At 34.6% G+C, this 25,177-nt stretch overlaps 1 pseudogene; it reads left to right on the forward strand.

Annotated features, from left to right (window-relative positions):
• The first annotated feature begins 1,832 nt into the window (after nt 1-1,832).
• On the forward strand, nt 1,833-20,677 carry LOC121172837 (uncharacterized; annotated as a pseudogene).
• The last annotated feature ends 4,500 nt before the right edge of the window (nt 20,678-25,177 follow it).

A 25,177-nucleotide genomic window follows, 5' to 3' on the forward strand; every position in this document is an offset into this window, starting at 1 on the left:
ACATCAGCTGGTTTGTTAGAAAGACCCAACACCTTTACCTACTGCTATCAATCTTACATACTTGCATTTTTACTATTTTTAGCTTAGACTTAGTTTAATTCTGTTCTAAATCATCAATTATCAATGTTTCTTTCAACAATGCCTTATTTTTGAATTTAACCCTGTCTAAGACTAGTTCCTTGAGTTCAATACTCGGATTCATCCATTTTAATTTTAAATATTTGACGATTCGGTGCATTTTCCGGCAAACTGGATTTCCCTTGAACATATTTGTATAAAGAAAAAGTGGACCAAAAAGTAATTGCAGGGGAAATCCAACAAAGTATTTATGGCGCCGTTGCCGGGGAGCTAGATTCAAGAAGAGTTTAGTTTAGTTTTACGACATTGCTTTATATTTTTCTCTTTGATTCATTGATTCTTTTTGTTCATATTTTAGTTACTGTACATTCATTGTTCTTTTGAACTGGATAATTGTTGTTCTATTTTTTTTTGTATGCAAAGAAGATCTACTGTAGGTGATTTGATTCCCATTGATTGGGAGATTAACACCACTTGTAGAAGGCGTAATTCAGAGAGAATCAGAATTTTTTTGCAGGATTTAGAAGTAGCAACAACTCTAGAAGAAGAACCTCGATCTTCCGAGGCATCTTCTAGTTTTCCTATTGCAGGGCATTCTTATATAGAACCTGTTGAAGACACAATCATGGCTGAAGAGCCAAGAAGAGTAACCCTAGAGGATTATTCAAGTTCTACTATGCCACAATTTTTCACTAGTATTGCACAGCCAGAAGTTCAAGCTCAGACAATTATATATCCTCCTTCATTGATACAACTAATTCAAAATAAACTGTTTCATGGTTTACCCAATGAAGACCCTTATTCTCACTTGGCTTCCTATATAGAGATATGCAATACTATTAGGTTGGCGGGTGTGGCTGCGGATACAATCAGGTTGAGTTTGTTCTCATTTTTTTTATCTGGAGAAGCTAAGAGATGGCTTCATTCTTTTAAAGGAAATAGTCTGAAGTCATGGGATGAAGTAGTAGAAAAATTCTTAAAGAAGTACTTCCCTGAATCGAAGATTGTAGAAGGTAAAACTGTCATCTCTTCCTTCCACCAGTTTCTAGATGAATCGTTGAGTGAGGCACTTGAAAGATTCAGAGGTTTATTGCGAAAGACTCCCACTCACGGTTTTTCAAAACCAATACAGCTTAACATATTCATAGATGGATTGAGACCACAATCTAAGCAGCTCTTGGATGCTTTAGCTGGGGGGTAAGATCAAAATAAAGACCCCTGACGAAGCAATGGACTTAATTGAAAGCATGGCTGCTAGTGACATTGCCATTCTAAGAGATCGAGCCCACATTCCTACCAAGAAGAGTTTATTGGAGCTAACCTCACAGGACACTCTATTGGCACAAAACAAGTTGTTATCCAAGCAACTAGAGACATTAACAGAAACACTCAGTAAGTTGCCAACTCAGCTTCATTCTACACAAACTTCATATTCTTCTATTTTGCAGGTTGCAGGATGTACAATTTGCAGTGGAGCTCATGAATCTGGATGTTGTATCCCTAATGAAGAGCAAATTGCACATGAAGTTCATTATATGGGGAATCAACCCAGAGGCAATTTCAATACAAGTGGATTGCCAGGATTTTAGAATAACCAGCAGTATCAATAGCAGAGATAGTGACAAAATCACCCTGGTAACCAATTCAACAGAGACCAGGGTGGTTCATCTACAAGGCCACAACAGTAGATGCCAAGTCTCTATGACCGAACCACAAAGCTAGAAGAGACTCTAGCTCAATTCATGCAAGTGTCAATGTCTAACCAAAAGAGCATCGAGTCTGCAATTAAGAATCTAGAAGTCCAGGTGGGCCAGCTTGCAAAGCAGTTAGCTGAAAGACCATCCAACAGCCTTATAGCAAACACAGAGAAAAATCCTAAAGAAGAGTGCAAAGCTATGATGACTAGAAGCAAAATGGCAATTCAAGCAGAGGAAAGTAGAGCTGATCAGAAGGTGGAGGGATTTAAACAACAACTGGCTGATGAATTGGCGTTGGAACCGATTGATGATTTAGTGGAACTTGAAGAAATTGTTGAGGAAGTAGAAGGTGATGAAGAAGGAGAGACACCAATAAGAGACTATCAAGAGAAAATAAAGAAGAAGGAAGAAAAGAAAAAGAAATAAAAGAAGAAGGAGAAAAAGAAAAACAGTTGAAAAATGAAAAAACAAAAAGAGAAGGTTGTTGAGACTAAAAAGAAGAAGGGCAAGAGTGAGGCTAACATAGAAAAGAAGAAAGAGGCTACTCCTATTGAATGCAATGAGGTACCTTATCTGTTGGTACCCTCCCGGAAAGATAAAGAGCGACATTTGGCCAGATTTCTTGATATCTTCAAGAAACTGGAAATTACTTTGCCGTTTGGAGAAGCACTTCAGCAAATGCCCCTCTATGCCAAATTTTTGAAGGATATGTTAACCAAGAAGAACCGGTACATCCATAGTGACAGAATTGTTGTGGAAGGTAATTGTAGTGCTGTTATTCAACACATTCTTCCACCCAAGCACAAAGATCTGGGAGTTGTCACGATACCGTGTTCTATTGGTGAGGTCGCTCTAGGCAAAGCTCTTATAGATTTGGGAGCTAGTATCAATTTAATGCCTCTTTCGATGTGCCAATGACTTGGAGAGACAGAGATTATGCCCACACACATGACCCTCCAGTTAGCTGACCGCTCCATCATAAGTCCATATGGAGTTATTGAAGATGTTTTGGTGAAGGTTAACCACCTTATATTTCCAGCTGATTTCGTTGTCATAGATATAGAAGACGATGCTGACATTCCTCTCATTCTTGGTCGCCCATTCATGTCTATTGCAAGCTGCATAGTTGACATGGGGAGAAAGATGTTGTAGATGGGCATAGAAGATCAGAAGATTAGCTTTGATTTATTCCATGAGGACAAAGATCCACCTAGCCAAAATGTCTGTCTTAAAGTGCATGTGATGGAGGAAAGGAGACTTGAGAAGAAGGTCCTTGAAGTAGGAACTCTGTTGGATCCTGGATAACAGGATGATGCGTCAAGCAAGTGACGTTAAAAGAGCGCTTACTGGGAGGCAACCCAACTTTTCTTTCCCTTTCCTATTTTCATTCTTATCTCTTGCTTGTAGTTAGGATACCTTGCTTGTGATTGTGATTAATTTCATCTTGTTTAGTAATAAACAAGGGGTTTTAAGCTTGTGTGAAGAGATAGACAGAAAAAGACTTAGAAAATTTTATTTTTGCAATTGTCTATCCGCTAAGCGCAAACCTTGCACTAAGCGCTCAATCTTCACGCGCTAAGCACATCGACCCCTGATTGGTTGATTGAATAGTTCAGCTAAGCGCACATGAACTAATAAAATATCATGTGATTTTCTCTTTATGAAAAGAGTAGTATCCACTTTTCCTCTAGAGAAGTCCTTTTCTAAATGGAACTTACTTAGACACTCGTACCAAGCCCTAGGGGCTTGTTTCAAGCCATATAAAGCCTTTTTCAATTTATAGACATGATTTGGCTTATCCAATATTTCAAAACCTGGTGGTTGTTCAACATATACTTCTTCTTGAATTAAGCCATTTAGAAAAACAATTTTAACATCCATTTGATAAAGCTTAAAATTCATTATGGATGAATATGCTAAGAGCATTCTAATGGCTTCTAATCTAGCAACTGGAGCATATGTTTCTTCATGATCTATACCTTCTTCTTGATTATATCCTTTTGCAACTAATCTAGCCTTATTTCTAACGATTATTCCATGTTCATCTAACTTATTTCTAAATACCCATTTTTTTCCTATGATGGGATAGTTTTTAGGTTTCTCAATAAGTTCCCACACATTGTTTCTTTCAAATTGATTCAGTTCTTCTTGCATAGAAATTATCCAATTATCATCTATTATGGCTTCTTTTATATTTTTAGGTTCAATCATAGATACAAAAGCCATATTATTGCATAATTCTTTAAGAGAATGTCTAGTTGTTACCCCTTTTGAGATATCACCAATAATGTTGTCGAGGGGATGATCTTTTGAGGCTTTCCATTCTTTTGGAAGTTCATCATTTGATTTTGCTTCTTCTTGAGGATCTTCATTGCTTCCTTTCCCTTTTCCTTTAGAATCTTGTCCATGAATATGAATTTGTTCTAAAGATTTTGCAATATCATCTAGTATATTCTTTCTTGATAGAATAGCATTAGATTCATCAAAAGAAACATGAATGGATTCTTCAATACTCAGTTCTTTTGTTATATATTCTATATGCTTTACTTTGAAATGAATATCCAAGAAAGATGCCTTCATCAGATTTTGCATCAAATTTTCCTAGATTATCTTTACCATTATTAAGCACAAAAAATTTGCAACCAAAAACATGAAGATGTGAAATGTTAGGTTTTCTACCATTATATAACTCATATGGGTTTTTTTTTTTTTAAAATGGGTCTTATTAAGGCCCTATTCATGATGTAACATGCAGTATTGACGGCTTCAGCCCAAAAATATTTTGGAAGAGAAGAATCATTTAATAAAGTTCTAGCAATTTCTTCCAATGACCTATTTTTACTCTCAACAACTCCATTTTGTTGAGGGGTTCTAGGTGTAGAAAAATTATGCTCAATACCATGTTCATCACAAAATAATTCAACATCTTTGTTTTTAAATTCACCCCCATGATCACTTCTAATGGATGCAATCTTAAGATTTTTCTTGTTTTGCATAACTTTAGCAAGTTTCCTAAATGCTTGGAATGCATCACTTTTGTGAGTTATGAATAATGTCCATGTATATCTAGAGAAATCAACTATGACAAGAGCATAGTAATTTCCTCCAAAACTCATGGTTCTAGATGGACCAAATAAATCCATATGCAATAATTGTAAGGGTTGAGTAGTTGAAACAATATTTTTGGGTTTGAATGAGACTTTAGTTTGTTTTCCCTTTTGACATGCATCACATAGTCTATCTTTTTCAAATTTTAATTTAGGCAAACCAACTACTAAATCTTTTGAAATTAATTTGTTTAAGTGATTCATGTTTATGTGAGCAATTCTTTTATGCCATAACCATGGATCATCATCTTTGCTAAGAAAACAATGATTGTTATCTAGTTTTAGGCTTAAGTCTATCATATAGACATTGTTGACTCTATATCCTACATGCTTTATATTAGTGTCATGCTTATGTTCTATAAGACATTTTTGAGAATCAAACTAGATAGCCTTTGTCACATAATTGACTAACACTAAGTAGGCTGTGCTTAAGACCTTCAACAAGTAGAACATTTTCAATGGAGTTTAAAGAATTTGTACCTATTTTACCAACTCCAAGGATTCTACCTTTGTTGTTGTCACCATAAGTTACATGCCCGCTTTTCTTGGGAGAGATATGTGTAAACTTTGGTGCATCTCCAGTCATATGTTTTGAACATCCGCTATCTATGTACCATTCCTTCCTCAAAGACACCTACATGATCAAGTTTTTGACTTAGGTACCCAAATTGTATTGAGTCCTTGTGTGTTAGTGTAGACTGAAGATCCTTTTGGGACCTATATCATTTTAATGTTGTTGTAGTTTTTCTTAAAATAACAAGTAGATGTGCCATGCCCTTTTCTTCCACAATAAAAACAAGTGATAGAACTAGAATTATATTTTTGTGTGGAAGCCAAGAGGTTTTTATGAAATTTTTGTTGTTTTTCAGGTTTATATCCTATTCCAGCCTTATTAGAGACACATATTTGTTTTCCTAATATGACATCTAAATTATTTTTACTATAAGAAAATTTTGCAAGTGAGTTTTTTAAATCTTTAATTTCTTTTTCATATTTTCCACAACAACTACAAGAATCAGATATTTTCTTGTCAGAAATAATAGAGATATAAACTTTTTCATTTGATTTAGAAATTGAGACTTCAGTTCCAAGATGATCTAATTCTTTATTTAATTTTGAAATTTCATTTTCTAAATCTGAAATTGTTTTCTTAGAAGATGAAACTAACTTTGCAAGTTTGATTGACTCTTTATGCCAATCAGCAAATGCATCTTGTAATTCATCAAAAGAAATGGATAAGTTATTTGAAAATGTTACCTCTTCATCGCTTTCATAACTTTTACCCATTAGACAGAGGTTTATCTCTTCATTTTCTGAATCTTCAGAAGATTCCATATCATTGTCATCCCATGTGATGTACGCTTTCTTCATTTTCTTTTCACTAAAATTTTTCTTTTCAGATTTCTCCATCTTTTTCTTGAAGATAGGACAATCAACCCTCAGATGTCCAGGTTGATTGCATTCAAAGCATTTTGGAGTAGAAGATGAAATTTTTGTCCTTCTTTTAGATTTGAAATTTGGTCGCCTTTGACTTCCTCTGACTTTCAAAAACTTGTTGAACCTTTTTACAAAAATGCTAAGATCATCATCTTCATCTAGATCAATTTCCTTATTACTTTCTTCTTGGATTGAAGATGAGGCTTTAAGAGCAATTCCCTTCTTTTTCTTGTCATTTGCTTCATGTTGATTTAATCTCAACAATTCCATTTCGTGTTCTCAAATAGAGTAGCAAGAGTCATGTTAGATAAATCTCTTGATTCAGTAATGGCTGTTACTTTAGGTTACCATTCTCTGCTTAGACATCTTAATACTTTGTTTATGAGATCTTCATTTTGAAAATATTTTCCTAAGGCTGCAAGATGATTTACTATATGTGTGAACCTCTTTTGCATGTCTTGAATGCTTTCATTTGCATTCATCCTAAATAGTTTATATTCATGAGTTAATGTGTTTATCCTAGATCTTTTAACATCTGTTGTGCCTTCATGTGTTACTTGTAGAGTGTCCCACATTTCCTTAGCACTCTTACAATTTGAAACCCTGAAATATTCATCCATTCCCAAGGCAGATGTAATTATGTTTTTGGCTTTTAAATTATATTGTACTCTTCTTCTATCCTTTTCAGACCATCTATCTCTAGGTTTTTCTATTGTTGTGCTTCCACTTATTGTGCTTCCATCTATTGTGGTTCTTTCTACTGTGGTGGGTATATAAGGCCCTATTTCTATGGCTTCCCAAATGTTTAAGTCTATTGCCTCAATAAAAATTTGCATTCGGGTTTTCCAGTAGTGGTAACCCTCTCCATTAAAGATTGGAGGTCTATTGATTGAATTTCCTTTTGGAAATAAGAAGTTTGCTGAGGCCATTATTCTTAAAGCTTCTAAACTTTATACAAGAATGAAGCTCTGATACCACTTGTTAGACAAGTGGCCTCAGATATCTTAAGAAGGGGGGTTGAATTAAGATATTGCAAACTATTTTCCCAATTAAAATTCTATTTCAATTTCAATGCAAGTTGCAAGTTCCCTTAAATAATGATTGAAATAGAACAATCTGAATATAAATATAAAGCAATAATAAATAAATGAGTTTAAGGGAAGAGAAAGTGCAAACTCAGATTTATACTGGTTCGGCCACACCCTTGTGCCTACGTCCAGTCCCCAAGCAACCCGCTTGAGAATTCCATTATCTTGTAAAATCCTTTTACAAGTTCTGAACACACAAGGACAATTCTTCCTTTGTGTTCAAATTTCTTTACAACAAGAGACCCTTGGTCTCTCAATCCCCTTTGAGAATTTAGAAAGAAGAGAAGAATAAATCTCTCTTGAAAGAGATAGATTGTACAATTTTAGCACTCAATTAATTCCTTATTGAATTGCAAGTGTATTGGCCAAGGAATTCTTAAGAGGATGAAATGTTTTTGCTCTTTGAGAGAATAAGACTTTTTGTTATGAAAAACTCTGAGCAAATTCGTGTTGCAAGTCACATATATATAGACCATTGGTGGCCATGTAAAAACCATTTGAAAAGATGTGACTCTTAGAAATAATTTTCTGAAAATCTCCTCTAGTAATCGATTACAGGTTTTAAAATTTGAATTAAAATGTTTATTAACTGCTGGTAATCGATTACCAATATTGTGTAATCGATTACACAGACTAAAATTTGAATTCAAATTTTAATAGCTGTTATAAACCATTTTTGGGCCATGGTATCGATACATCTCTGGTATCGATTACAGAGAGTAATCTCTTGAAAAAGACTTTTTAACTTAAATTACTTGGCCAAACCTTTTGCTATTTCAATTAGGAATTCCTTTCCCAAAATACTAGTGATCATCTTGATGTTGTGTCTTGTCTTGAATTAAACTTGAAAAGCACATTTGCATCAAATCATCATGATCATCATCAAAACATCAAAGTCATTTGCTTCTACAGAAGCCCATTAGGGGCAATGTGGCTGAAAGGGGTGAAGACCCCTGTGGTTCTATTTGGAAATCGCGATGAATGAGCTAAGCGTGCCTGCTGCGCTTAGCCTATTCATCGCAACTATTAAAATTTTGGATTTCCAGATGAACGCGCTAAGCGGACCATGTCGCACTAAGCGCGTTCAACCCTACTGATGAACGTAAGTGATGAGCCTGTTAAGTGCGTCTATGTGTTAAGCGGGACTAGTGTTCAAACATTAGGACATTACTTGATGATCCGGTCCAGTTTCCAGAAAATTGGATTTCGCTTGAACATATTTGTATAAAGAAAAAGTGGACCAAAAAGTAACTGCAGGGGAAATCCAACAGTCACCATTCAGTGGCTTCAACCTTCTGCAAAGTGCCTTTTGGGGGTGCTTGTACCATAAGCACTTGAATGCTTTGTAGCCAATAGACTTAATAACCTTCGTCAAGTCAATATATGACATAGTATCCACATCCCAACCCCATTCTTCTTCAACGATGTGTCCATTGACATACACAGTGGATGGCTTATAAATAAACATCCCTCCATGGTGAATCTTTAACCTCACTATGTGTTCTTTGGTTGGCCTGCAAAAACGCGAACGACAACAAAGCCCAAAAATTTAATAAAAACAACACCACCAACAAAGCTTTTCAGAACATAACAAAAATAAAAGCCAACATGGGGACCACCACCACAAAAAAAAAACCATTCATGTTTCTGGTTTTACAACAACAAGGGTCCACCACAAGTATAGGGTCCACCACAAGTTAAGCAGAAACCCCATCATAACAACAATATAGGGACCACACCTCCAACGGAACACCACAACAAAATAAAACCACTAAAGCTTCGTGGACCCCGACAACTCAACACAAATAGACAAACCCCACACGACCACCACACAAATTAACCAAAACCACTTGGTTGAAGGGCATGCACAAACACAAAACAAAACCCTAAACTATGTGGACCACATCCACAAACAAACCCCAGAAATAAAATTACTTACTTGAAAACAAAATCCCTCTCCATGTTCCTAGGACGTTCAACAGCGACTCTTCACACACCTTCACCCACCTTCACCCACGACGACAACTTCATGATACGGGGTTCCTTTGCCGGTTCGCGCTTCCAATAACCAAGCTTTAGGGTTACGGGATTGGGTTAGGGATTTTTAAAAAATTGGTTTTAGAATTTGTGGGACTAGGTTACGGATTAGGGTTAGGGGGAATTGGGTTAGCATAATTTTTTTTTACCACAAATGGGTAAAAATTTTCTAGAGCCTCTCAGATGTTCACACGTGGCAGTCAATGTCGGAGCTTAACGGTCAACGTCCAATTGAGGCGTCCGGGACCAACATTGCAGGATTTTACAAAACAGGGGGACCCAATTTGTGAATTAAATTACTGGGGGACCAAATGCGAAATTGGACCTAAAGTGGGGGACCAAAAGTGCAATTTAGCCTATGATGTGTCATTATTTTCTCCTAATTCTTAACCCTTTTTGTCATCATTTTAATTACTGATTAGCCTTAATTGTCAAATTAATTATGCAGTTTTATCATTTGGGCCTACTTGACTAATTTTGTGTTTTTAATCTAATTTCATGAGAATTATAAGCAATTGGGTTTGAATCCAGAATTGGGCTTGGACTTGAAGAGAGCAGACAATTTTATTTTATCAAATCTTATCTTATCCAGATTTTATTTCATCTAGATTTTATTTCGTCCAGATTTTATTTCTTCCAATCTTATTTATATTGTCTAGATTTTATTTTATTTCGTTTATGGCCTTGGACTTAAAATAGATTTGTAAGCTTTGGGGCTGATGACCTATATAACAACACCAAGGTTTTAGTTTAGAGAGTTTTTTGAGAGGAGAATAATTCTAGGGTTTTAGAATTCCAGTTTTTACTGTTCATGCGCACTGTTCACGTAGAATAAAATTCGTTTTCTGCAATTTCGTTTTTGCTTCAATCTACAAGTTCGTTTTCTACTGATTAATGGAAGGCTAAGTCTCCAGTGTTGTTTTCTCTTAAGGATCAAACACAACTCTCTTTGAGGTTTTGTTATTACTATTGAATTTTGATAAGTTTTTCCTCTTCACCAATTACTCAGTATTTGTTGCTATTAATCCATGCATGCTTAGTGCTTGATTAATTGTCTCTGTGCTTAATTTACGTTCATGCTTAATGATCAGTTTCGTTCATGATTAATTGGTGTATGTGTTGCTTAATCACATAATGACAGCCTTATGTTAATTTTCGCTTAGTAATTTAATTTAGGGTTGGATTAAGTGGCTGAACTGATTAAGATAAATTCTCGTAATCTAGGATAAGAGACTTGCTTGTGAATCAAGGGGAGACAACATGTTTTAATTCTGTTATTTTCTAATTAAAATTTGCTTGTTATTTAAATTACAAAAACAATCAACCCCCCCCAATTCGTTACTGTTTTATTACTATCTATTATGAACGTTTGGTTGACCATTGCTCGTTGGGAGATGACCTAGGATCACTTCCTAGATACTGCATTTTTAATGTTTATTTGATTCGGGTACGGCCTTGATCAGCCTACTTTTTATGAATAGAAAGCAGCTAATATTTGTCTTACAAGTATCTCCGGTTAGTGAATTTATAATCACTAATGTTTATGATGAGGACTAAACACTTTGAAACTCATTTAGAGTCAAAGTGATCAATTAAATAACACAATTTCTATCTCCTAAAATGTTCAAGACTCTAGAATAATTATATTGGGATCATTGTGCAATCTCAATAAGATCTAAAATTTATTCTTATTTCCCTAGTATACCCAAATTAAATTTGCAGCTATCAATTGTTGATATAGCAATTCCTTTTATTGCTCTATTAGTTCCTTTCTATAAAAAATAATTGATATAGCTATTCTTAATATTGTAAAGTACTACCTTTGTATCTTAAATTGCATCTTGCTCTTTTTATTCAATTAAATCTATACTGATTTCACTATTTTTAACCCCAAATTCCTAATGTAGTCCCACATACGTATCACCCTTTTCCTTATTCTTCCTCTAATTCCCTTTAATAATAAAGAAAAAAAAATCTTCTTTGAGCCTTATAATCTGCTGGTTGAGAAAACCACCACTACCGACCTTATTCGCCTTCCATAAGCTAGCAACATAGCTCAAACATGGCTTCCATTTTTGTTTTCCTTTGCTGCTAGCTCGCTGACAAATGTCATCTTGATCTAGATACATACATTTGGAGGTGCATGCTCTTTTTATTTGATTATAACATTTTTTAAATGCTTAGCTTTATTTTCCTGAATTTTAATCATATTCGTTAAATGTTTACTAAGTTTTAAACTTGAAAAATAAGTCGTTTACTAAGTTTTTTTTTATTTTTCAAGTATTATTGTCCTATTTTTCTAAACTTTGCTTAGGTAGTTTTCATAGTTAGACTTTGAATTTTTGTTTGAAATTTTTCGTGCTATGTTTTCATGATTTTAGCGTGTTGCTCACAAAATTTCAGCTCATTTGGATATCGTTTGACTATAATTGTAGTTTTACCCCCTTGTTAGGTGCTTGTTTGAGAACACATTATTTGCTGCATATAGTGCATGATGTTGGATCAAGTGGCCTCGGAATAATTAAGAAGGGGGGGTTGAATTAATTATTAACGAACCTTTACTAATTAAAAATCTATCCTTCTCAATATTACCAAAAGTAAAAACAATAACTAAAGTGCACAATGGAAATTAAAAGAGTAGGGAAGAAGAAGATAAACACAAGAGATTTATACTGGTTTGGCAACAACCCGTGCCTATATCCAGTCCCCAAGCGACCTGCGGTCCTTGAGATTTCTTTTCAACCTTGTAAAAATCCTTTAACAAGAAAAGATCCACAAGGGATGTACCCTCCCTTGTTCTTTTTGAACAACCTAGTGGATGTACCCTCCACTAGAACTGATCCACAAGAGATGTACCCTCTCTTGTTCTCAGTCACAACAACCCAAGTAGATGTACCCTCTACTTGTACCACAAAGGATGTACCTTCCAATGTGTTAAGACAAAGTTCTTAGGCGGTTAGTCCTTCAAAACTTTGTGAAGGGGGAAACAAAAGAATTCTCAGGCAGTTAGTCCTTTGAAATCTTTTGTTTATGGGAAAGGGAAGAATCAAAAGAATTCTCAGACTGTGTCGTTTTGAATTCTTTGACAAGGGAGAAGGGAGACACAAAAAGAATTCAGGCGGTTAGTCCTTTGCAAATTCTTTTTGGCAAAGGGAGAAGGGAATTAAAAAGATGAATAACACAAGTTTTGTTTTCAAGGTTTTGGAAAACCAGAAAACTTAAGAAAGCTTTTGCAAAGGAAGAAGAAGAATAAATTCAAGAGGATGTTCAAAGAGATTCAAAGTATGTAAAATATTGTAATCAATTGTCTTGAAAATGCAAGTTAAGGACTTGCTTTTATAGACTCTTCATGTCTGGTCAAGAGAACCATTAGAAGAGTTATAACCTTTTGATTTTTGTTCAAAACTTATCACTGGTAATCGATTACCAAATCAATGTAATCGATTACACAAAGCATTTTTGTGAAAGGATGTGACTCTTCTCATTTAAATTTGAATTTCAACGTTCAAACACACTGGTAATCGATTACCAAATCATTGTAATCGATTACACCATTTTGAAATCAATTGGAACGTTGTAAATTCAGTAGAAAGCCTTTTGCAAACAATCTTTGCTAGTGGTAATCAATTACAATAAACTAGTAATCGATTACCAGAGAGTAAAAACTCTTTGGTAAAAGGTTTTGTGAAAAATTCATGTGCTACTCAAAGTTTTGAAAATCTTTTCAGTACTTATCTTGATTGAATCTTTTCTTGATTCTTGAATCTTGAGTCTTGAATCTTGATCTTGATTATTCTTGATTCTTGAAAACTTGTTCATGAAATGTTCTTGACTCAATCTTGAAATCAATCTTTGTTATCATCTTTGTTATCATCAAAACACCTTGAATCAATCTTGATTCATCATCATGAAGCAATGAAGTTTGCTTCTACAATATCCCCCTTTTTGATGATGACAACTCTGAAATCAAGAAACACATACACACACTTTTTCCTAGTAGATCACTCACTTAAATTTTCCATTCTCCCCCTTTGTTTTTGAGTTTATGCTTTACTTGAAATTAAGTTGATTACTTATGTGAGTTCTTGATTTAATTCCTATTTCTCTCCCCCTTTGGCATCAACAAAAAGCCAAAGTGCGTAACAAGTATAAGACAACCATATACTATTAATCATTCACAAGACATACATTGAAGAATATAAACCAATCATGAAGCAAGAAACATGAATAGATCAAATATATAAAAATCACATAGTCATATAACATAATTCATAATTGTTCAATCAAACCATGCAAATAAAGAAATACTAAATTATCCAAATGTCATAATATAGCTAAATACACGACTAGAAAACAAAGTACTAGTAATATTAAAAATAATAGAAAACTAAGATGATGGTGGCGGTGGTGGTGGTAGATCAAAGCTTGTACGAATATAAGAAACATCTTCTTCGACCTTGGTGATTCTTGACTCCATCTCATTGAAGCGCATGTCCACTTGTAATTCCAAAGTATCAAACCTTTCACCAACAAAGGTTTGAAGACCATCGAACCTATCCAAAATCTTTTGAAGAGAAGAATCTTCTCTACCATGTCCTTCTTCATCAACAGGTCGAGCAGCCTTTTTCACCCAAGAGCCATCATGCTCTTTTTGATAACCAAAGGATGCAATGACAGTTGCGCCTATTAGAAAAGATCTCTTGATTGGAACATAAGGTTCAGAATCAAGAAGGATGTTAAAGTGTTGAAGGAAGAGGGTGACTAGATGTGGATATGGCAATGGAGCATTTAATCACGATGCCTTATGCATGTGATATCGGACTAAGTGTGCCCAATCAATTTGTCGGCCTTTATGAAAAGCCCACATAACAATAAGATCTTCTTCAGAAACCTGTGCAAGGTTTGAAGATCTTGGAAGCAAGATACGAACAATAAGTTAATGAAGGATGCAGCTCTCAAAAGCCAATGAACCGACAAGAAGCCTTCCGGTCATATCCGCTTAATTGGTGCAAACCAACCGGCGGGCATCATGCATAGAAAATTCATATTTCCAATCATCAATCAGTGTACCTTCAAATGGTACACCTTCACTGGATAATTAGGTCAAGTCATAGAATATGGATTGGTCAACGACCATTTTAATCCCATAAACTTCAGAAATTAAGGTGCCTTCTTGGATTTCAAGGTTTGAATAGAAGACTTTGACTAAATCAGAGTAAAATGGTCGTACCCGAATCAAATAACATTAAAATGCAGTAACTAGGAAGTGATCCTAAGTTGTTTCCCAACGAGCAATGATAAACCAAATGTTCATAATATACTTGCAGTAACAGTAACAATGGGGAGGGAGGGGTGTAGATGCAATTGGCTTTGATGTTTTGATGATGATCATGATGATGTGTTGCAATTGATGCAAATGGGCTTTTCAAGATTAAAATTCAAGACAATACTTCAAGATTACAAGTCACAACATCAAGATGATCACTAGAATATTAGGAAGGGAATTCCTAATTGAATTAGCAAAGGTTTGGCCAAGTGATTTAAAATAAAAAGTGTTTTTCAAAGGTTTTACTCTCTGGTAATCGATTACCAGAGGATGTAATCGATTACCAGTGGCCAAATACGTTTTATAACAGCTATAAAAATTTGAATTCGAAATTTTAAACTGTGTAATCGATTACACAATTTTGGTAATCGATTACCAGCAGTTAGTAAACGTTTTAATTCAAATTTTAAAAGCTGTAATCGATTACACAATTACTGTAATCGATTACCAGACAGGATTTCAGAAAAATAATTTCAAGAGTCACAACTTTTCAAAGGCTTTACTCATGACCACCAATGGTCTATATATATGTGACTTAAACACGAAATTGCTTAGAGATTTTCAGAACAACAAAGTGTTTATCCTCTCAAAAAGCAATTTCATTTTATCCTCTTAAGAATTCCTTGGCCAATTCAATTGCAATTCATTAAGGAATTATTGAGTGCTCAATCTGTAAAATCCATCTCTTTCTAGAGAGATTTGTTCCTCTTCTTCTTCTCATTCTCTAAGGGATTAAGAGACTGTGAGTCTCTTGTTGTAAAGAATCTCTAAACACAAAGGAAGGATTGTCCTTGTGTGTTTAGAACTTGTAAAAGGAATTTACAAGATAGTGGAACTCTCAAGCGGGTTGCTTGGGGACTGGACGTAGGCACAAGGGTGTGGCCGAACCAGTATAAAACTGAGTTTGCATTTTCTCTTCCCTTAATCTCCTTTATTTATTATTGCTTTATATTCATATTCAAGTTGCTTCATTTGAATTAATATTTAAGAAGATTGTCATTAAGGGAATTCATAACTTAAGTAAAAAGTGAAATAGATTTTTAATTAGGGGAAACAGTTTGGAATATCTTAATTCAACCCCCCCTTCTTAAGATATCTGAGGCCACTTGTCTAACAAGTGGTATCAGAGCTTCATTCTTGTACAAAGTTTAGAAGCTTCAAGAAAAAGATGGCCTCAGCAAATTCCTTATTTCCAGAAGGGAATTCTATCAATAGACCTCCAATCTTTAATGGAGAGGGTTACCACTACTGGAAAACCCGAATGCAAATTTTTATCGAGGCAATAGATCTAAATATCTGGGAAGCCATTGAAATAGGGCCTTATATACCCACCACAGTAGAAAGAGTTTCAATAGATGGTAGTTCATCAAGTGAAAGCATAACCATAGAAAAACCTAGAGATAGATGGTCTGAAGAGGATAGAAAACGAGTACAATACAACCTAAAAGCCAAAAACATAATAACATCTGCCCTAGGAATGGATGAATATTTCAGAGTTTCAAATTGCAAGAGTGCTAAGGAAATGTGGGACACTCTTCGATTAACACATGAAGGAACTACAGATGTTAAAAGATCTAGGATAAATGCACTAACTCATGAGTATGAATTATTTAGAATGAATACAAATGAAAATATTCAGAGTATGCAAAAGAGATTTACACATATAGTAAATCATCTAGCAGCCTTAGGCAAAGAATTTCAAAATGAAGATCTTATAAACAAGGTGCTAAGATGTTTAAGTAGAGAATGGCAACCCAAAGTAACGGCTATTTCTGAATCAAGAGATTTGTCTAACATGTCTCTTGCCACTTTATTTGGTAAGTTGCAGGAACACGAGATGGAACTATTGAGATTGCACCAAAATGAAGAAAATGACAAGAAAAAGAAAGGAATTGCTCTTAAAGCATCATCCTCAATTCAAGAAGAAAGTGATCAGGATAATGATGCAGATGATGATGATGATCTAAGTTTCTTTGTAAAAAGATTCAACAAATTTCTTAAAGTAAGAGGAAATCAGAGGCGACCAAATTTTAAATCAAAGAGAAGGACAGAAAATTCATCCTCTACTCTAAAATGCTTTGAATGCAATCAACCTGGACATCTGAGGGTTGATTGTCCCATCTTCAAGAAAAAGATGGAAAAATCTGAAAAGAAAAATCATAGTGAGAAGAAACTAAAGAAAGCATACATCACATGGGATGAAAATGATTTGGAATCCTCTGATGATTCTGAAAATGAAGAGATAAATCTTTGCCTTATGGCAAAAAGTTACGAAAGTGATGAAGAGGTAACATCTTCAAACAACTTATCTATTTCTTTTGATGAATTGCAAGATGCATTTGCTGATTTGCATAAAGAATCAATTAAACTTGCAAAATTAGTTTCATCATCAAAGAAAACAATTTCAAATTTAGAAAATGAAATTTCAAAATTAAACAAAGAATTAGATCTTCTTAGAAATGAAGTTTCAATCTCTAAAACAAATGAAAAAGTTAATATCTCCAATGACAAGAAAATAACAGATTCTTGTAGTTGTTGTGATAAATATGTAAAAGAAATTAAAGAGTTAAAAAATTCACTTGCAAAATTTTCATATAGTAGAAATAATTTAGATGTTATATTAAGTAAACAAAGATATGTGTCTAATAAAAATGGACTAGGGTATAAATCTGAAAAACTACAAAAGGTTCATAAAAACTTTTCCACTTCCACACAAAAATGTAATTCTAATTCTATCACTTGTTTTTACTGTGGAAGAAGAGGACATGGCATATCAACTTGCTACTTCAAGAAAAATTACAGTAATATTAAAATGATATGGGTCCCAAAAGGATCCTCAGTTTATACTAACATGCAAGGACCCAATAAAATTTGGGTACCTAAGTCAAAAACTTGATTATGCAGGTATCTTTGAGAAAGAAGTGGTACATAGATAGCGGATGCTCAAAACATATGACTGGAGATGCATCAAATTTTACACACATATCTCCAAAGAAAAGCGGGCATGTAACATATGGTGACAACAACAAAGGTAGAATTCTTGGAGTGGGTAAAATAGGTACAAATTCTTCAAACTCCATTGAAAATGTTCTACTTGTTGAAGGCCTTAAGCATAGCCTGCTTAGCGTTAGTCAACTATGTGACAAAGGCTATCTAGTATCATTTGATTCTCAGAAATGTCTTATAGAACATAAGCATGACATTAATATAAAGCATGTAGGACATAGAGTCAATAATGTTTACATGATAGACTTAAGCATAAAACAAGAAAACAATCATTGCTTTCTTAGTAAAGATGATGATCCATGGTTATGGCATAAAAGAATTGCTCACATAAACATGGATCACTTAAATAAATTAATTTCAAAAGATTTAGTAGTTGGTTTGCCTAAATTGAAATTTGAAAAAGATAAATTATGCGATGCATGTCAAAAGGGCAAACAAACAAGAGTCTCATTCAAATCTAAAAATGTTGTTTCAACCACTCGACCATTACAGTTATTGCATATGGATCTATTTGGTCCATCTAGAACCATGAGTTTTGGAGGAAATTACTATGCTTTAGTTATAGTTGATGATTTCTCTAGATATACTTGGACATTATTTATTACACATAAAAGTGATTCATTCCATGCATTTAGGAAACTTGCTAAAGTCATACAAAACAAGAAAAATCTCAAGATTGCATCCATTAGAAGTGATCATGGGGTGAATTTGAAAATAAAGATTTTGAATTATTTTGTGATGAACATGGTATTGAACATAATTTTTCTGCACCAAGAACTCCTCAACAAAATGGAGTTGTTGAGAGGAAAAATAGGTCATTGGAAGAAATTGCAAGAACTTTATTAAATGATACTTCTCTTCCAAAGTATTTTTGGGCTGAAGCTGTCAATACTGCATGTTACATCATGAATAGAGCCTTGATAAGACCTATTTTAAAGAAAACCCCATATGAGTTATTTAACGGTAGAAAACCTAATATTTCTCATCTACATGTTTTTGGTTGCAAGTGCTTTGTACTTAATAATGGTAAAGATAATCTAGGAAAATTCGATGCAAAATCTGATGAAGGCATTTTTCTTGGATATTCTTTACAAAGCAAAGCATATAGAATATATAATAAGAGAACTATGAATATAGAGGAATCCATTCATGTTACCTTTGATGAATCTAATGCTATATTGTCAACAAAGAATATGCTAGATGACATTGCAGATTCTTTAGAACATATGAACATTCATGAACAAGATTCCAAAGGAAATGACAAAGGAAACAATGAAGATCCTCCAGAAGAAGGCAAATCCAATGATGCACTCCCAAGAGAATGGAAAACTTCAAGAGATCATCCCCTCGACAACATTATTGGTGATATCTCAAAAGGGGTAACAACTAGACATTCTCTTAAAGATTTATGCAATAATATGGCTTTTGTATCTATGATTGAACCTAAAAATATAAAAGAAGCCATAGTAGATGATAATTGGATCATTGCCATGCAAGAAGAACTAAACCAATTTGAAAGAAACAATGTATGGAAATTAGTAGAAAAACCTGAAAATTATCCTGTCATTGGAACAAAATGGGTTTTTAGAAATAAATTAGATGAACATGGTATAATTATTAGAAATAAAGCCAGGTTAGTAGCAAAAGGGTATAATCAAGAAGAGGGGATAGACTATGAAGAAACATATGCTCCTGTTGCAAGATTAGAAGCCATTAGAATGCTTTTGGCATATGCATCCATAATGAACTTTAAACTTTATCAAATGGATGTTAAGAGTGCCTTTCTAAATGGCTTAATTCAAGAAGAGGTATATGTTGAACAACCCCCTGGTTTTGAAATTCTGATAAACCAAACCATGTTTTAAATTACAAAAGGCTCTTTATGGTTTGAAACAAGCCCCTAGGGCATGGTATGAACGATTAAGTAATTTTCTTCTAGAAAAAGAATTCTCCAGAGGTAAAGTGGATACCACATTATTCATAAAGAGAAAGCATAATGATATTTTGTTGGTTCAAATATATGTTGATGATATAATTTTTGGATCCACTAATGATTCATTGTGCAAGGAGTTTTCCCTTGATATGCAAAGTGAATTTGAAATGTCAATGATGGGAGAACTAAAGTACTTTCTGGGATTACAAATCAAGCAAACTCAAGAAGGTATATTCATCAATCAATCCAAATACTGCAAGGAATTGATCAAAAGATTTGGGATGGATAGTGCAAAACACATGTCTACACCGATGAGCACTAATTGTTACTTAGATAAAGATGAATCTGGTCAGTCTATAGACATAAAACAATATCGAGGTATGATCGGATCTCTTCTTTATTTATCTGCTAGTAGACCTGATATTATGTTTAGTGTATGCATGTGTGCTAGGTTTCAATCCAACCCCAAACAATCACATCTAAGTGCAGTAAAGAGAATCATGAGATATCTATTAGGAACAATCAATTTAGGATTATGGTATCCTAAGAATTCAACATGTAACTTAATAGGATATTCTGATTCTGATTTTGCCGGATCTAAAACTGATAGAAAAAGTACAAGTGGAACTTGTCAATTTATTGGATCGGCTCTTGTCTCATGGCATAGTAAGAAACAAAACAGTGTTGCTTTATCTACTGCTGAAGCGGAGTATATCTCTGCCGGTAGTTGTTGTGCACAAATTTTATGGATGAAGCAACAATTATCTGACTATGGCATCATTCTTGATCGCATACCTATTAAGTGTGATAATACTAGTGCCATAAATCTATCCAAAAACCCAGTTCAACATTCAAGAACTAAACATATAGAGATTAGACACCACTTTCTTAGAGATCATGTCTTAAAGGGAGATTGTGTATTAGAATTTGTTGATACTAAGAATCAACTTGCTGATATTTTCACTAAACCTCTCCCAAGGAAGTGTTTTTCTCTATTAGAAGAGAATTAGGTCTCTTAGATGTAAGAGATTTAGAAAAATAGGAATTGATTGGTTGATTGATTGGTTGATTGATTGGTTGATTTACTTTTTACCTTTTGATTGTAGATTATTTTGTTTGATCTTGTTTGAATTCTTGTTTTATGATAGAATTTATGATTTCTTGTGTATATAGTAATTGAATGATTGAATTTAGTGTATTAGTAGTGAAAATTAGTCATATAGGATGTATTTGAGCATAAATATAGATATTCTCTTAGAAACTAGCCTAGGATAGGCTCTGGTAATCGATTACCATCCAGTGTAATCGATTACACATGAACAGGCAGCCTGTAATCGATTACAACATCCTGTAATCGATTACCAGAAGGCTTATTGGCCTGTAATCGATTACCAATACCTGTAATCGATTACAATGCGTCATCTTCTATAAATACTCACGAAATCAGAGCTGCTGCGCAGCCAAAGCTTCCTCCACGTTTTCCTCCATACCTAGAACTTCAAACCTTCGATTCTCACTCAATTCTTCACCAAATCACGTCCCGTAAAGCCCAATCTTCCTCTTTTTCACTCCTCTTTCACTTCCACCGATCGAAATCCAGAAAAACTTCATCAAATGGCAGAGCCATCAAAGAAGAGAAAGGGATCATCCTCCACCGCTACCGCTGCTGCCCATCGCCGTCACGGCCCATCCGGAGCACCCACAGCACCTATTCCTCCTTCTCTGTCATCTCCAAGATCATCAACACTGTTTTCATCCGATGATCAACGTCTACGGTACCTTTCTCAGTTTTCTTCTAGAATAATCTTAGACCCTAAGTACCTAGACGTAGAGTTCTTTAATGATGAAACGTTTGATTGCTATCAAGTGTTTCAAAATTCTGGTCTTGTTGATTTCATGTCATTTAAATTGCCATATTATCCTGAACTTGTAAAGGTCTTCTACTGCAATTTAAAAATTCAGGATGGTATTATTATGTCTGAGGTGCATGGTACTTCTATGGTCATTGATCAGTCACTTTTCTTTTCTTTGACTCATTTACCCAGTCAAGGTGCACCTTTTGAGGGCACCATTGTTGATGACTGGAAATTCGATTATTCGAGTCATGATGCTCGTCGCATGGTCTGCAATGATCAAGCTGACATGACCGGTAGATTGTTGGCCGGGTCATTAACTTTTGATAATCGCATCATGCATTATATCATTGTTAGAATTTTGCTTCCTCGGTCTTCAAATTTAGCACAAGCCTCTGAGGAGGATTTGATTCTTATGTGGGCTTTTCTAACCGGTCGTCAGATCGACTGGGCCCATTTGGTTCGGTACCGAATGCATAAGGCATTACGGGCCAATGCACCTCTTCCTTATCCACATTTGATTACTCTGTTTTTGCGTCATTTTCAAATTCCGCTTGATGATGAACCCTTTGTTCAAGTCAAGCGTTCCTTTGCAATTGGTGCTGGAGCAGTGACCTCCTTTGGGTATCGTAAAGATCGGAATGGACAATGGCTGAAGAAGGATGCACTCCCTCCTCAAGATGAACGTACTCCTTCACCTCCTCCTCAACGTGAAGATTCCGCACTCATGAATGAAGTCCTCTCCGAATTACGGGGTCTTCGTTCGTATGTTGGTGACCGCTTTGACTCGTTAGATTCACGCTTTGCCGGTATGGACATTCGTCTTACACAGCTTGAAGAGGATGTCGGATACATTCGTCAGAGTTTTGATCTTCCACCACCTCCTCCGTCTTCTTAGATTTTAGATTCTGCTTATTTATCTTTTATAAGCCGTGTATTTTGGCTTTTAGTTTCTTAGAATTTACATTATTATGCTAAGTACTTTGCTTATTTTTCTTGTGTTTTAAATTTCAGTCTTGGATATTTTGTGGTTGTTGACACTTTATGTTATTTGAATTCTGGTTTGATTATTTTCTTGATTATGAGTTTGGCTTATTGGATTTAATACTCTGATACTTATATCTTGCTACTCCATTGTTATAACTGTGTTGATTTCCGAGTTCTTTGGCTTTTTGATGTTGCCAAAGGGGGAGAAAAAGGTTGTAGCAAAAGCTTAAGAAAAAGCTTAACAAACTTAGAAATCAAGTGATCATGTATTCCGAAATATAGGGGAGAAAACGGATGCACATTTTATCTATATACAATTGTTTGTTGCTTGCTTGAATCTTGATTTCAGGTATTGTATTGTCATCATCAAAAAGGGGAGATTGTAGATGCAATTGGCTTTGATGTTTTGATGATGATCATGATGATGTGTTGCAATTGATGCAAATGGGCTTTTCAAGATTAAAATTCAAGACAATACTTCAAGATTACAAGTCACAACATCAAGATGATCACTAGAATATTAGGAAGGGAATTCCTAATTGAATTAGCAAAGGTTTGGCCAAGTGATTTAAAATAAAAAGTGTTTTTCAAAGGTTTTACTCTCTGGTAATCGATTACCAGAGGATGTAATCGATTACCAGTGGCCAAATACGTTTTATAACAGCTATAAAAATTTGAATTCGAAATTTTAAAAGCTGTAATCGATTACACAATTTTGGTAATCGATTACCAGCAGTTAGTAAACGTTTTAATTCAAATTTTAAAAGCTGTAATCGATTACACAATTGCTGTAATCGATTACCAGACAGGAATTTCAGAAAAATAACTTCAAGAGTCACAACTTTTCAAAGGCTTTACTCATGACCACCAATGGTCTATATATATGTGACTTAAACACGAAATTGCTGAGAGATTTTCAGTACAACAAAGTGTTTATCCTCTCAAAGAGCAAATTCATTTTATCCTCTTAAGAATTCCTTGGCCAATTCAATTGCAATTCATTAAGGAATTAATTGAGTGCTCAATCTGTAAAATCCATCTCTTTCTAGAGAGATTTGTTCCTCTTCTTCTTCTCATTCTCTAAGGGATTAAGAGACTGTGAGTCTCTTGTTGTAAAGGATCTCTAAACACAAAGGAAGGATTGTCCTTGTGTGTTTAGAACTTGTAAAAGGAATTTACAAGATAGTGGAACTCTCAAGCGGGTTGCTTGGGGACTGGACGTAGGCACAAGGGTGTGGCCGAACCAGTATAAAACTGAGTTTGCATTTTCTCTTCCCTTAATCTCCTTTATTTATTATTGCCTTATATTCATATTCAAGTTGCTTTGTTTGAATTAATATTTAAGAAGATTGTCATTAAGGGAATTCATAACTTAAGTAAAAAGTGAAATAGATTTTTAATTAGGGGAAACAGTTTGGAATATCTTAATTCAACCCCCCCTCCTTAAGATATCTGAGGCCACTTGTCTAACAAGGGGGGTTGTTTGTTTTGTGAATTAAAGAACAACCGAACTGGAATACGAAATTAATAATAGTAAAAACATGTTGTTTCCTCTAATTCAGAAGCCGTTCTCTTGTCCTAGGTTATGAAGAATTCATCCCTAACAGTTAACCACTTAATCCAACCCTATTTTAATTTACTAAGCGAAAATCAATTTAGGGTTGTCAATATATGATTAAGCAACACATACACCAATTTACCCTTCGTTCATTAAGCACGAACGTAAGTTAAGCACAAAGGCAATTAATCAAACACTAAGCGTGCATAGATTAATAGTAACGAATGTGGGTTAATTGGTGAAGGGAAAACTGCCAGGAAACTACATTATAAACAGAACCTCGAAGAGAGTTTAGCTTCGTCCTCAGAAGGAAACAACATCAGAAATTTAGCTTTCCATAATTTCAACCAAAAATAGAAAACGCAATTGAAACTAAAGACAGAAACGTAAATGAAACTAGAAATAGAAACGAGAATAAAACTAAAGCAGAAACGTAAATGAAACTAAATGCAGAAGAAGAAATAAAGATGAAATTGCAATTAGAAGCAGAGAATGGAAAAGTGCATTACGTGAACAGTAACAATAAGCTCCAAAAACGTAAAACCCTAAACCCTATGCTCTGAATAATAGGCTAACAGAATGGCCTCTATACGAATCCCAAGGCTACTATCTATAAGGGTCACTCAGAGTCACTGGGCCCTGTTACATTATTCTGGTCCAAAACGAAATAAACACTGAACAACATAAAATAAAATTACAATCTCCTAATTAAATATTAACTAAGGTAAACGTTGCTTTATTTGCCCTCTTTAAGTCCACGACCAAAATCCGGAATAAGCCCCAATGCTTTCATTAATTCCTGAAAATAGATTGAAAACATCCAATTATCCTGAATGAGCCCCAGTAATAAAACCGGCTAATTTATTTTGACAATTAAGACTAATCAGGAATTTAAAATGGTGCCAAAAAGGGGTAAAGAAATAGGAAAAAAATAATGGGCCATCAAAAACCCCCCCTTACTTAGCCCTTTTGCCCCCCCTGGGCAAAAAGGAACAAAAAAACAAAAATCCAGGGATACCAAAAGAAAAGCCAAACAAAAAACCTTTCCCCCTTTTTCCCCAAATGAACTT

Source organism: Glycine max, chromosome 9 (genome assembly GCF_000004515.6).
Source record: "Glycine max cultivar Williams 82 chromosome 9, Glycine_max_v4.0, whole genome shotgun sequence".
Lineage (NCBI taxonomy): Eukaryota > Viridiplantae > Streptophyta > Magnoliopsida > Fabales > Fabaceae > Glycine > Glycine max.